Source organism: Salvelinus sp. IW2-2015, unplaced genomic scaffold (assembly GCF_002910315.2).
Source record: "Salvelinus sp. IW2-2015 unplaced genomic scaffold, ASM291031v2 Un_scaffold1765, whole genome shotgun sequence".
NCBI classification, from domain to species: Eukaryota; Metazoa; Chordata; class Actinopteri; order Salmoniformes; family Salmonidae; genus Salvelinus; species Salvelinus sp. IW2-2015.
In genome coordinates, this window is record NW_019943143.1 from 100,787 (window position 1) to 114,553 (window position 13,767).

The following is a 13,767-nucleotide window of genomic DNA, read 5'->3' on the forward strand; positions in this document are numbered from 1 at the left end:
GTGCGTTACAGGAAGACATCTCCCTCCTCATGTGGTACCTTCCTGCAGGCTCATCCTGACATGACCCTCCAGCATGACAATGCCACCAGCCATACTGCTCGTTCTGTGCGTGATTTCCTGCAAGACAGGAATGTCAGTGTTCTGCCATGGCAAGCGAAGAGCCCGGATCTCAATCCCATTGAGCACGCCTGGGACCTGTTGGATCGGAGGGTGAGGGCTAGGGCCATTCCCCCAGAAATGTCTGGGAACTTGCAGGTGCCTTGGTGGAAGTGTGGAGAACATCTCACAGCAAGAACTGGCAAATCCATGAGGAGGAGATGCACTGCAGTACTTAATGTACTTACTGACTGTTACTTTTATTTTGATCCCCCCCACCCCCCTTTGTTCAGGGACACATTATTCAATTTCTGTTGGTCACATGTCTGTGGAACTTGTTCAGTTTTTGTCTCCGTTGTTGAATCTTGTTATGTTCCTACAAATATTTACACATGTTAAGTTTGCTGAAATAAACACAGTTGACAGTGAGAGGACGTTTCTTTTTTTGCTGAGTTTACATCATCATGACCTTTACTGGATTATTTTATTCTGGGTCAAACATATCTCACAGTGATCCCAGAAAAAAAAGGTATCTAGTCCTCTGATTTCTCAATTGAAAACAATATATATACAGTGTATTTCTTATTATCAAGGAATTACCTGGACATTTTTAGGAAATAATAAACTATCCAAATTTGAAAAACAGGTTTTCAGAGGAAAACCAAAGCTAGAGGCCATCTGTCAGATAGCTGGCACAGAGGAATTATGTTACATTGAACAGTTGGCCCTGAGAAAACAATACATGCATTTAGTTGGATTTCATGGTATAGTATTTCTCTAGATTTCTCCCTCAAATTGTCACACAATCACCAAGCTTGGATATAACTTACATTGCCCATTACTGATGGATGTAATAATAGTAGTGTCAGGTAGCCTAGCGGTTGGAGTTTTGGACCAGTAATTGAAAGGTCGCTGGTACGAATATTTGCGATGACAAGGTGAAGGTATATAACCCTAATTTGCTCCAGGGGTGCCGTACTGCTTTGGCTGACCCAGTAAAACAACACATTTCACTGCATCTATCCGGTGTATGTGACAATAAAACATCTTATTTCTTTATGGTGGGCTTAGGGGTGGGCTTACCTTTTTACACATTTAAATCCATTTATCACTGTTGTCAATTGATCCTGAGAGTCTTGCATATCTTATGTAAGAAATTCAAAGTCATGAACTTCTGTTTTTTTAAATATGTTTTTATTTAAATAATAATTGTATTGCATTATACAGGACTCATCTCAAAGTGTATAAAATAAAATATAAACTTGATAATGTACATTGTACATTGATAATGTATTTTTTAAGACAAACTAGAAGAAGAATATTTTATTTTCTGCACTGAGATTGTTGTATAATGAGTCATATACTGTGTGTGTGTGTGTGTGTGTGTGTGTGTGTGTATATATATATATATATATAGAATCATGACATCAAAATGTAGGATGAAAGGAAGGCCAGCCGATAGAGATGAGTCTTAAGGCCTGCTTTCAAGGCCCCAACAGTCTGAGCAGCCCTGAGATTGTCAGGAAGGGAGTTCCAAAGGCGGGTGCTTGGTAGTTAAAGGCATGTCCCCTATTGTGCGGAGCCAGGTGCTAGGGGCGAGGAGCAGGTTTGGCGTGGCTTGAACGTAGAGTGAGTGGAGGTTCATAGGGGGAAAGTAAGTTTGACAGGTCAGTGGGTCCAATGCCATTTAGGGCTTTGTAGACGAGGAGGATAAGTCAATTTTGTGAACGATAGGTATCCAATGGAGACCAGCAAGAGAATTACAGCAAGTAAATGGCAATATTTCACAAATCAGCAAATGTTTTACATGTCTGATTTTCACCATCCTCACCCCATTCATTATTGCAACTAGCCTATAAATAACAAAAACACACACGTCACAAAAATCTAACAATCAGGACAGAAAAGGTCACACTAATGTTTAGCTTATGTTTTAGGGTACATACCTACAGGTAGTATGTTTTTACAAGCCTGTCTGATTTTAGCCATCCTAACTCCATACACAAGAGGATTAAAAAGTGGCTGGCACATCAGAAAGTACACTGATAAAATAGTGTGAAGTACAGTTGGAACATTTCTCATAGGCCTATCAAATCTACTCTGGAGCAGATTTAAGAAACAGCCGAAAGAGAAGTTGAGCAGTGAGGCCAGGTGAGGAGTACAGGTGCTGAAAGCTTTCTGTCTGGTCTCAATGGAAGATTTCAAACAAATAGTCAGAATCTTAATATAAGAAAACAAAATAGTAATTAAAGGGACAACAACAGACAAAACAAGACTGTAGAGTCCATAGATGTTATTAACTGTTGTGTCTGAAGTTGAACAAGCAAGTTTCACTACCAGGTAGTTGTCACAGTACACTTTGTCTATAACGTTCCCACACAATTTCAAACGAATAGTTAAAAAAAGTGTTATGATGCTTTTTGCAAAAGGGTACAACCATATTACACAAATTAAAAAACCCACCCTGTTGGGTGTCATGACGACATTATACTGTAGTGGATAACATATAGCAAGGTACCTGTCATAGGACATGGCTGATAAATTGCAGAATTCCATAGATCCATATGTGTACATGCAAAAGATCTGTAGGTAACAGTACACAGTGGAAACTGAATGGGCATCTGAAACCAAATGAGTCATAAGAGCAGGAAACAACGCAGTGCTCCCATACAACTCATTCACAAACAAACTGCACAGAAACAGATACATGGGTTCATGAAGGCTTCTCTCCATACATATAACCACAATAAGCACTGTGTTCGTAAAAACTATGGAGACGTATAACACAGTTATTATAATGAAATAGAAGTACTTTAAGTGTCCARTGTCACTATATCCAGCTAGTATAAATGACGTGAATTGTGTTGAGTTCTCCATTTTCCTAATAGTACTTATAGAAATATTTGTAGATATATTTGGTTCACAAGACAAGGGTAACAGTGTCTATCACGTGAAACTATCAATCTCTTATTGACATCTCATAACTGCCACATTCTTAGAATTGCTAAAGATTTTTACGATTCTGCGTTATTGCCACAGAACCTGTTACGTGGCTGTCATGGACATTGAGTAGAACATACAGCAAACTTAATTCATCCCGAGTCACTAACATTATATATTATACAAATACAATTGACAAACCTTCTTAGCTTACCGGTCTTTGCTCTACTGTTACACTTACAAACACTCCAATCATAGTGTGTAAATCAAACAGGATGCTAGTCGTGCAGAGCTGTGGTGTGGTAACACTCCTCATCATAAGTCACATACAACTCCCAACCAGAGACCAGGGTTCAATCCCTGTGTCCAACTTTCTCACTGCTTCTCCCACTTGACTGTCTCCCCCTCTGATTGTATTACTGTATAAAGAAACACCAATAAAAATATGTACATATACACATACATATATATATATTAATAACAGGATGTAAGTCTAGATCACCTGGTATCTTTTTCCAGATTGCATTGGTGTAGACAGGCCTTCTGTATGGTCTGTGTCTGTGGGCTATTCCACACTAAACTACTGTCATATCACTGACCTTTTATACCCTTTAAAGGAAGAAAAAAAACAATATACAGCAGTGTGTTTTCTTGAACTCCAATGACACCAATAATTAAATTGTCATGGTGTGACTCTCAGKCTCCAGTGGGTGGTTAGGCTAGTGCAGTGTTGGCTTGGCCAATAAGCGGCATAAGCAGTCACTTAGTTTTTCTGTGTGTGTGTATTTGTGTGTGTGTGTGTGTGTTGTGTGTGTAAAGGAGTTGGAGGAGTCCAGGTCTGCCTTTCTGCAATTAGTACTTTCCTGAGCACAGATTCTTCTACAGTCTATCTCTCTCTCTCTCCCTCTGTCTCTCTGTCTCTCTGTCTCTGTCTCTGTGAACACATTAACCATGTAAGTCATGAACAAAAATATGATTAAACAAATATATCATGGCTTCTTGCATCATTAAACAATTAATTGATATTTAGAATACACTGCACATGCACAATTACAAAGCAGATGCATAAGACGTAGATATCGTTCCAACAATGTCTTAATTTACTTTCACCTGACAAGGTGCTCTCCAAGGCTCGGAACACATTCCTAGCCAGTGTGTTGAAGTCAGTGATCAAMCAGCTCCTGGATGACCTTTCAGAGGACAAGGTGCTGAACGATGAAGAGACAGAATCAGTGATGGAGGAGAACAGCACTAGGGCAGAGCAGGTACGATGCCTCATCGATATGGTGCGGAAGAAAGGGAGCAAAGCCAGTGAGAAGATGATTGCCAGAATTCAGGAGAGAGATCCTGGACTTTATGACAAAATGAGTCTGCCCCCCAGGCAGCCTGCCCAGATGAGTGAGTGAAACTGATACACCATTCAGAAAACGTCTTTCACGGTCCCAAACTTCTCTTCGATTTGATAAGCGTTAGTAAGGACTTGTATCATGCTGTATTTTCCCTGCAGCACCATCATCAACCCAGTTATCACAGCAGGAGGAGCGGCCAGGGTCCTCTGTCCTCACCCCCAGCGACTTTAAAATCCTTCAAATCTGTCAGCTTAAGCTAAAGATATGAGGTTTTTTGCATGGGCTGCGTCTCAATCTTCTCACTAAAATAATACAAACTATTTTGACCACTCTATGGAAAGGGGAGACTCTCACAATGGTGTTCTTTGTTTTTCTCTACAACACCCACAAGTGTCATGGGACTGAACTCGGTAACACTGATGTACCAACGTCTGTCTGTAGTGTCTGAACCGTTTGAGCCACACACTAATATGACCCCAGTATGGAAAGGGGAGACTATCGTGAACACGATGGTGTTCTTTGTGTTGCTTTATGACACAAGTATCACAGAACTCGTCTGAAGGTAACCCATACAAACTAATGGAAGTATTGAGGTAGTTTTGTGCCAACAAAAATAAGGGGTTAAATATATGTCCAAAAAYACACAAATATTTCCTGAGCTTTCTTATATCTCCCAGATATAGGACAGACACTTCAAAACCTTATTCCTTGTGATTTATTTTTTGACTGTCTTTTTTTGCCATTCATGCATGTGTTATTCAATACGTTTCTATGGCTATAGCCTAGTAGTAAAGGCAACATTCTATATTTTATCAAATTATTATATATATATATTTTATACCTAATGGGCTCCTAAAAATCTAAATCAAATAGCTAAATGATCCATGGTATGACTATCATAAAACATGTCCATATGTTAGCTTAGTACCCCCCACCCCGTCTTAGAGGTTAAGGTGGACATTCTTCATAGGAAGTGTCGCGAGGTTCAAGCTTATAAACCCCTGGGGGTACCTGTGTCACAGTTCATTTGAGTTACTCTAAAAGCAATATAAAACAATAAAATCCTCATCTAGCAGTGAGTATAGTCCTACAGCGTAAACAAATCATCATCGTCGTATTTCCTTGTAATTTCACTAACCGCAATAACTAAGTAACAATGTATACCTACACTGTTATTATACAGTGGTTTTAGCACCACTTGTGAAGTGGGACCAGTTTGCCCACATATTTTGATGAGTTGAATTGTTGCTATTACTGTTTGCACCTGTCATTGCTTTGCTCTATAAGATTTACCCTCCAATTGATATGTCTTGTCGGAAGCACTGGCCCTGCTCATAAACAGTGTGGAGTTTGATTATAAGGAACATGCTGAGACGAGGAGAAAATGGCTTCTAGAAGAATGTCTACATGTTTCAGTAGTCTATGGTTTGTCTCCTCTGTYGCTGACTCTGTGTGCTCTTGCAGGAGATGAACGAGGCTGTAAAAGGTTTTTCATAAACGTGAGGAGCACTCCTTGTCTGACAGCGTCTTTGTGTGATGATGTCTCACTGGGAGCTGGGTGCCATCATGGGTGTCCAGTACAAGAAAGGGGACCAGAAACCGAGGTCTTCCCCAGACAGATTTCGACCAAAGACAGAACCACTGTAACAAAGTACTACTACCTCTTGCCAGGCCTCTCAGTAGTTGTGATGGTTGATTAATTGTACAGTATTCACAATGGAGGAATGAAGGAGGAACAATGTTTTAGAAATGTTTTTGTATGAAACCATACATGATAAAGTGTTTGGTATATTCTCCTGGTAAAACCATCACCAGTATGTTCACATTTTGCACTTATAATGAACCTTTTAACATATTATTTTAACATCAGCAAATTACGTGTCAAGAGTAGGTTTTGCTACTCCTGTTGTAACATTTGGAAAATAAGCAAGATAAGTCAGGGTGACACAAATGAGAGAACCTCACTGACCATTTTAGTCTCCCTAACAGAGCTGGTTTAACTTGTTTTCAAGTTATCTAAACAGGTGAGTGACTATAACACAGGAGGCAGCTCTGCAGAGTGGTCACCAGCTGGCACAGCCACAAAGTCATAAAATCTGATGTTAAACCTAATCTTAAACACACTGAAAACCCGAATACCTAACCCCAACCTTAAATGAAGACCCAAAAACAAATGTTTGTTTGAAGAATCTCAAATATATTTTGATTTGTTTAACACTTTTTTGGTTACTACATGATTCCATATGTGTTATTTCCTAGTTTTTTTTACAATGTAGAAAATAGTAAAAATAAAGAAAAACCTTGGAATGAGTAATGTCCAAACTTTTGACTGGTACTGTGTATACAGTTTCTCAGAAGTCTTCAGTATTTTCACTCTATGTCTAAACTCTGTTGACAGCAACAGTTCTGTAGCATTGTGGCGGAATAGATTTACTTTTTTTCCTGCACAGTTATTGAGTGTTAGCACATGAACGTTTATACTTTAAAGGGATATGCAGTAGGTTGATAAAGATATCACCAAAGTACATCTAATCACCTGAACATCTAATCAAATGGCTACCCAGGCTATTTGCATTGCCCTCCCTCACTTATTTTAAACACTGCTACTCTTTGTTGTTATCATCTATGCATAGTCACTTTAATAACTCTACTTACATGTACATATTACCTCAATTACCTCGACTAACCGGTGTCCCCACATATTGATTATGCACTGGTAACCCCCTGTACAGTTGAAGTCGGAAGTTTACATACACTTAGGTTGGAGTCATTAAAACTCGTTTTTCAACCACTGCACAAATGTCTTGTTAACAAACCATAGTTTTGGCAAGTCGGTTAGGACATCTACTTTGTGAATGACACAAGTCATTTTTCAAACAATTGTTTATAGACAGATTATTTCACTTATAATTCACTGTATCACAATTCCAGGGGGTCAGAAGTTTACAAGCCGAAGAARACCATCCCAACCATGAAGCACAGGGGGTGCTTTGCTGCAGGAGAGACTGGTGCATTTCACAAAATAGATGGCATCATGAGGAYGAAAATTATGTGGATATATTGAAGCAACTGTCACGACTTCCGCCGAAGTCGGTGCCTCTCCTTGTTCGGGCGGCGTTCAGCGGTCGACGTCACCGGTCTTCTAGCCATCGCCGACCCACCTTTCATTTTCCATTTGTTTTGTCTTGTTTTCCCACACACCTGGATTACATTTCCCTCATTACTTGTCGTGTATTTAACCCTCTGTTCCCCCCATGTCTGTGTGTGAAATTGTTTATTGTCAAGGTTGGCACACTTCCGGCTGGTTTGCGCCGGGTTTTGTTTTATACCCATGCTTTGTGGCAGCCGTTACTTTGTACTTGGGTTTTTTTGTACTTTGTGCTGCCTCACTTGTTCGTTGGGCATTTGTTTTGTGACGCGGTTGCGTTCTGTGCAAATGGTTGCCTAAGTAAAGTGCTTTGTCCACTCATCTCTGCTCTCCTGCGCCTGACTTCCATGCACCAGCTACACTCACCCCTTGATAGCAACATCTCTAGACATCAGTCAGGAAGTTAAAGCTTGGTCGCAAATGGGTCTCCCAAATGGACAATGACCCCAAGCATAGTTCCAAAGTTGTGGCAAAATGCCTTAAGGACACCAAAGTCAAGGTATTGGAGTGGCCATCACTCAATCCTATAGAAGATTTGTGGGRAGAACTGAAAAAGCGTGTGCAAGCTAGGAGGCCTACAAACCTGACTCAGTTACACCAGCTCTGTCAGGAGGAATGGGCCAAAATTCACCCAACTTATTGTGGGAAGCTTGTGGACGGCTACCCAAAACGTTTGACCCAAGTTAAACAAATTAAAAGCAATGCTACCAAATACTAATTGAGTGTATGTAAATTTCTAACCCACTGGGAATGTGATGAAAGAAATAAAAGCTGAAATAAATCATTCTCTCTACTATTACTCTGGCATTTCACATTCTTAAAATAAAGTGGTGATCCTAACTGACCTAAGACAGTGAATATTTACTTAAATGTCAGGAATTGTGAAAAACTGAGTTTAAATGTATTTGGCTAAGGTGTATGTAAACTTCCGACTTAAACTGTACCCATTTTCGTCTCTCTTTCTTAGTCCAGCTTTTCCATGAGGTGATTTACTCTTCTGTTCCCAGCTGGGGTGGATGGTGAACTCAGTCAATCTTGAAAAAGCAAACAGTGTGTTCCGCATGATCACATCATGAATGACTGCTTCTGTCTGAGTAGGATAAGTCTTGTCGGTAGGTGTTTGGTTTCCAACGAGAATATAGATCATTACGTTCAACTGGTTTGGCCGCACCACAAAGCCACCTGTTCAAGCCAGTCTGTCAGCAAGCTCTGTAATTATAGGGTTACTCACAGGGGGCGGGCCGATAATCAGGACAGGAAGTCACGGGACCACCCAGTTGACTCTGACAATTCAGTACATTTCTGGCTATTGAGATAAATCGGAAATTTCCTCGTGTCCACAGTATCTTCCTACTATACAGAAAACAGTTCAACAGTCCTTAGGATGAAATATGTAGCCTGTACAGTAGGTTCTAAAAATGCCTTCCGTAAAAGCATACATAACATGTTACAGTGAGGGAAAAAAGTATTTGATCCCCTGCTGATTTTGTACGTTTGCCCACTGACAAAGAAATTATCAGTCTATAATTTTAATGGTAGGTTTATTTGAACAGTGAGAGAGCAGAAATATTCAACAAAAAAATCCAGAAAAACGCATGTCAAAAATGTATGAATTGATTTGCATTTTAATGAGGGAAATAAATTTGACCCTCCTCTGCACAAAACATGACTTACTACTTGGTGGCAAACACCCTTGTTGGCAATCACAGAGGTCAGACGTTTCCTGTAGTTGGCCACCAGGTTGCACACATCTCAGGAGGGATTTTGTCCCACTCTCTTTGCAGATCTTCTTCAAGTCATTAAGGTTTCGAGGCTGCGTTTCGCAACTCGAACCTTCCAGCTCCCTCCACAGTTTTCTATGGGATTAAGGTCTGGAGACTGGCTAAGCCACTCCAGACCTTAATGGCTTCTTCTTGAGCACACTCCCTTTTTTGCCTTGGCCGTGTGTTTTGGGTCATTGTCATGCTGGAATACCCATCCACGACCCATTTTCAATACCCTGGTCTGAAGGGAAGGAGCGGTTTTCACCCAAGATTGACGGTACATGCCCCGTCCATCGTCCCTTGATACGGTGAAGTTTGTCCTTCCCTTTAGCAGAAACAACACCCCCAAAGCATATGTTTCCACCTCCATGTTTGACGTGGGATGGTTTCTCTGGGTCATAGGCAGCATTCCTCCTCCTCCAAACACGGCAAGATTGGGATGAAGCGCAAAAACTCCATTTTGGTCTCAATCTGACCACAACACGTTCACCCAGTTGTCTCTGAATCATTCAGATGTTCATTGGCAAACTTCAGACGGGCATGTTATATGTGCTTCTTGGAGCAGGGACCTTGCGGGGCACTGCGGATTCATCTTACGCAGCATAGTGTATTACCAATTGTTTCTTCGTTATGACTATGGTCCCAGCTCCTTGAGATCACATTGACAAGATCTCCTGTGTAGTTCTGGGCTGATTCCTCACCGTTCTCATGATCATTGCAACTCACGAGGTGAGATCTTGCATGGAAGCCCCAGGCTGAGGAAGATTGACGGTCTTTTGTGTTTCTTCATTGCGATAATCACAGAAACTGTTGTCACCTTCTCACCAAGCTGTTGGCGATGGTTTGTAGCCCATTCAGCCTTGTGTAGTGCTACAATCTTGTTCCCTGACACATCCTTGGAGAGCTCTTTGGTCTATGCCCATGTGGAGAGTTGAATCTTATTGATCTGAATTGTTTCGTGGACCAGTATCTTTATATACAGGTAAGAAAACGGAGATTAGGAGCACTCCCTTTAAGAGTGTGCTCCGTATCTACCGTTCGTTACCTGTATGAAAGACACCCTGGGAGCAGAATTTTTTGAGGAGAAGGGGTCAAAACTTATTCCCTCATTAAAATGCAAATCAATTTTAATAACATTTTTGACATGCATTTTCTGGATATTTTTGTTGTTATTTCTGTCTCTCACTGTTCAAATAAACCTACCATTAAAAGATTAAGACTGATAATTTCTTTGTCAGTGGGAAACGTACAAAATCAGCAGGGGATCAAATACTTTTTCCCTCACTGTACATCAAATACACAATATTCACCTATTTTAATGAAATAGAAAAATCTGAAGAAATATCACATTATTCTTCAAGTTATGATCCTCAGTTTGATACATTACTAAGAAGTGTTTAACTTCTTACTGCTGAGATCGGCTGAGATCCCGTAACGGATCGACTTGACAACAGCCAGTGAAATGCAGGGCGCCAAATTCAAAACAACAGAAATCTCATATTAAAATTCCTCAAACATACAAGAATTTTACACCATTTAAAGAATAAACGTGTTGTTAATCCCACCACAGTGTCCGATTTCAAAGAGGCTTTACGACAAAGCACACCAAACGATTATGTTAGGTCAGTACCTAGTCACAGAAAAACATAGCCATTTTTCCAGCAAGATAGGAGTCACAAAAGCAGAAATAGAGATAAAATGAATCACTAACCTTTGATGATCTTCATCAGATGACACTCACTAGGACTTCATGTTACACAATACATGTATGTTTTGTTCGATAAAGTTCATATTTATATCCAAAAATGTTAGTTTACATTGGCGCGTTATGTTCAGTAATGTTTTGCCTCCAAACAATCTGGTGATTTTGCAGAGAGCAACATCAATTTACAGAAATACTCAAATACACATTGATAAAAGATACAAGTGTTATACATGGAACTTTAGATAAACTTCTCCTTAATGCAACCGCTGTGTCAGATTTAAAAAAACTTTACGGAAGAAAACACCATGCAATAATCTGAGTACGGCGCTCAACACAAAATCAAGCTATACAGGTACCCACCATGTTGTGGAGTCACAGAAGTCAGAAATAGCATTATAAATATCACTTACCTTTGATGATCTTCATCAGATGCGGCACAATCACTAGAGACTTCATGTTACACAATACATGTATGTTTGTTCGAGATAAAAGTTCATTATGATATCCAAAAAATTTAGTTTATTCTACATTGGCGCCTTATGTTCAGTAAGTTTTGCCTCCAAACATCTGGTGATTTTGCAAAGAGACAACATCAATTTTCAGAAATATCATAATACACATTGAATAAAAGATACAAGTGTTATACATGGAACTTTAATAAGAAACTTCTCCTTAATGCAACCGCTGTGTCAGATTTCAAAAAAAACTTTACGGAAAAAGCACACTATCAATATATCTGAGTACGGCGCTTCAGACACAAAATCGAAGCTATAACGTACCTCACCATGTTGTGGAGTCAACAGAAGTCAAGATATGCATTTATAATATTCAACTTACCTTTGCATGATCTTCATCAGAGAAGGCACTCCCAAGAAATCCAGTTCAACATGATAATACTGATTTGTTTTGTTCGATAAAGTCCATCATTTATGTCCAAATACCTCCTTTTTGTTTACGCGTTTAGCACACAAATCCAAACTCAGGAGGCACGGGCAAGTCCAGGCGAAAGTTCAGACGAAAAGTCATATTACAGGTCGTAGAAACATGTCAAACGAAGTATTGAATCAATCTTTAGGATGTTGTTATCATAAATCTTCAATAATGTTTCAACCGGAGAATTCCTTTGTCTGTAGAAATGCAATGGAACGCAGCTAACTCTCACGGGAGCGCGCGAGACTGAGCTCGTGGCACTCTGCCAGACCTATGACTCAAACAGCTCTCATTCCCCCCTCCTTCACAGTAGAAGCATCAAACAAGGTTCTAAAGACTGTTGACATCTAGTGGAAGCCTTAGGAAGTGCAATATAACCCCATAGACACTGTATATTCGATAGGCAATGACTTGAAAAACTACAAACCTCAGATTTCCCACTTCCTGGTTGGATTTTTTCTCTGGTTTTTGCCTGCCATATGAGTTCTGTTTTACTCACAGACATCATTCAAACAGTTTTAGAAACTTCAGAGTGTTTTCTATCCAAATCTACTGATTATATGCATATCTTAGCTTCTGGGCCTGAGTAGCAGGCAGTTTACTCTGGGCACCTTATTCATCGAAGCTACTCAATACTGCCCCCAGCCATAAGAAGTTAAATGTCAGTGGCGCAATTGGCACCACTTCTCCCTCTTTCCACAAAGAATATCATAGCCTGCCTCTCCTCCCTTTTCTAAGAATCCACATCTGMGGCACCCCCAGAAATTTGTGTGAATCATGAGGATGGTCTGGTGATCTGAAGAAAGTGGCTGTTCTTTGTCTCCTGACCTCCTTCAGGGGACACCCAGTGTAGTAAAAAGGGGAGGAACAGGTGAGTGATAGGGGTGTCTGGAAAGCCACTTAGTGACAGGAATGGCTGACCCCCCTTCACACCATTTATGGGTGAACTGTGTATCTCTGCCTGGAGGGTGTGTGACCTCACTCGTTACAACAGTCCCCCTCGTTACAACAGTCCCCCTTGTGGTTTCAGCTTGGATGGGTTTCCCAAGCTATGAACCTAAATGTAGGAGTAGCCACGACGTGTCCAATGGTGGGTGTGTTTCCCAACCACGTTGTTCTTTCAGCCATCTTGGTTGACCTAGGCAGTAAATTGGTGACAAATTTAATGGCACGTGACATTCAGGCAATACACCATTACATTTCCTTCCCTATGAGTGGACGTCGTAGCACTTCATTTGTGGTTGTATGGAAGACTGTACATGGCAGTTTGGTCCCAAAGAAATCTAAAGATGACAAAAATAGGTAACTAAAAACATTCATTCTGGTTACCACACCTTAACAATCTAAGCAGATATTTTTATGATGTCCATACAATGGGCTAAATGACTATTAGGAGACTTGTGTAATTTGTCATACCTAGGGTGATTCTACTTCAATGGTTTGTTGCTTTACTCTTTACATTGGCAAGAAAAAGTACATCGATTTCTGCATGAATTGGTCATAAAATTTGATCTGATCTTCACCTAAGTCACAACAATAGACAAACAGTGTGCTGAAACTAATAACACACTAATTATTGTATTTTTCTTGTCTACATTGAATACATAATTTAAACATTCACATTGTAGGTTGTAAAAAGTATGTGAACCCCTAGGCTAATGACTTCTCCAAAAGCTAATTGCAATCATTAGTAAGCTAACCTGGAGTCCAATCAATGAAACGGGATTGGAGATGTTGGTTTGTGCTGCCCTGTAACATAAAAAACCCTCACAAAATGTGAGTTTGCTACTCACAAGAAGCATTGCCTGATGTGAACCATGCCTTGAACAAAAGAGA

General features: G+C 40.1%; 2 pseudogenes; one reads left to right on the forward strand and one right to left on the reverse strand.

Moving 5' to 3' along the window:
* Positions 1-1,437: 1,437 nt before the first annotated feature.
* Positions 1,438-3,434, reverse strand: LOC112071912 (olfactory receptor 11A1-like; annotated as a pseudogene).
* LOC139024667 (caspase-1-like) lies at positions 3,312-6,032 on the forward strand (annotated as a pseudogene).
* The last annotated feature ends 7,735 nt before the right edge of the window (positions 6,033-13,767 follow it).